This window comes from Odocoileus virginianus, chromosome 3, assembly GCF_023699985.2.
Source record: "Odocoileus virginianus isolate 20LAN1187 ecotype Illinois chromosome 3, Ovbor_1.2, whole genome shotgun sequence".
Lineage (NCBI taxonomy): Eukaryota > Metazoa > Chordata > Mammalia > Artiodactyla > Cervidae > Odocoileus > Odocoileus virginianus.
In genome coordinates, this window is record NC_069676.1 from 19,907,288 (window position 1) to 19,909,301 (window position 2,014).

The following is a 2,014-nucleotide window of genomic DNA, read 5'->3' on the forward strand; positions in this document are numbered from 1 at the left end:
GTGAGAGTACTTGAGAGTGTGTTACTTGAAAGTTTAATAGATCTTACAAATAAAACTGTTAAAACCTGGGGAATATTTTACAGACAAGTATTTGATATATTTTTATTTCTTAAATGTTTATTGGTCTGCTTAGCCTTTGTAATCCTTCTTGTACCCACTTTTATCATTTTGTCTTTTATAGGTTTTAGAATTTATTGGTCTATATTTGTTCATATTTATTCTTTTATAATATTAGATATCTTTTGCATTGTGAATTATTTTTATTCTTATCTCACTGTTTAACTTATATCTTTTGTTCTTGACCATTTTGACTATATAAAATATTTTTAAAGATTCAGGTTTGGTTTTATTTTTTCTGTTCTTTAATGTAGTAAAATATGCATTATATTTATCATTTTAACCACTTGTGAGTGTACAATTCAGTTTATTTCTGGGCTTTCTATACTATTCTCTTGGTTTATGTGTGTCTTTAGGACTGTTACATACTTAAAATTTTTTAAATAGTGTTTAGATACATATAACATAAAATATTTTGCCATCTAACCATTTTTTTAACATACAGTTTGATAGTGTTACATACACTTCACATCTATGCAACCAATCTCTGGAAATATGTTTGTTTTTTAAAGATGAAGCTCTAACTTCTATTTCCCACTTCCCCCTGGCAGCCATTGTTCTACTTTAGATCTCTATGAATTTATTAACCTTTTTTGTTAACTGGCTAATTTTACTTAGCAGTTGTCCTCAAAGTTAACTCACATTGTAGCATATGTCAAAATTTCCATCTTTTCTAAGGCTGACTAATACTACATCATATGTATATAACATATCATATGGATATTGTATTTATTCATTCATCTGTCTTTGAATACTTGGATTGCTTCTAACTTTTGACTTTTGTGATTAATGCTGCTATGAATATAAGTGTACAAATAACTCTTCAAGACCCTTCCTTTAGTTCATTAGGGTATAATATCCAGAATTGGACTTGCTGGGTCATATGGCAATTCTATTTTTTAATTTTTTAGAACTTCTGTCCTCTTTTCCATATTTGTTACACTATTTTACATTCCCCCTAACAGTACATGAGTTTCAGTATCTCCAAATCCTCATCATCACTAGGTTTTTGGTTTTGCTTTTTTGATAGCAGCCATCCTAATGGGTATAAGGTGGTATCTCATTGTGGTTTTGGTTTGTATTTCCTTAGTAATTAGTGATATTGAGCATCTTTTCATCTGCTTATTAGCTATTTACATATCTTCTTTGGGCAAAAGTCTATTCAAATCCTTTGCTCAATTTTAAGGCTTAGCTTTTTTGGTTGTTGTTCATTCATACTCTTTAATTGCTGTAGTGGCTTTGTAGTAAATTTTGAAGTCAGAGAATGTGAGTCCTCCCAACTTTATTCTTCTTTTCAAGATTGTCCAGCTGTTTGGGATCCCTTACACTTCTGGATGAATTTGAGCATTAACTTCTCCATTTCTGCCAAAAAGACTCTAGGAATTTTGATAGGAATTGCATTTAACCTATAAATTGTTTTGAGTAGTATTAACAGATGAACAGTGACTTAAGTCTTCCTAGCGTTTCCATTTCTTCAGATCTTTTAAAATTTCTTTCAGCAATTCTTTGTAGTTTTCATCGTACAAGTCTTTCACCTCCTTGGCTAGATTTGTACCTAAGTATTTAATTCTTTTATATACTATTATAAAAGGAATTGCTTTCTTAATATTCTTTGCTGATTGTTCATTGCTAGTGTACAGAAACACAGCTTTTTGTGTGTTTATACTGTACCCAGCAACTTTGGGGTTGGTTTGTTAGCACAAATAGCTTTCTTGTGGATTTTTTGAGATTTTCTTTGTATCAGTTCAGTTCAGTTGCTCAGTCGTGTCTGACTCTTTGCGACCCCATGAATTGCAGCATGCCAGGCCTCCCTGTCCATCACCAACTCCTGGAGTTTACTCAAACTCACGTCCATCGAGTCGGTGATGCCATCCAGCCATCTTTTCCTCTGTCATCC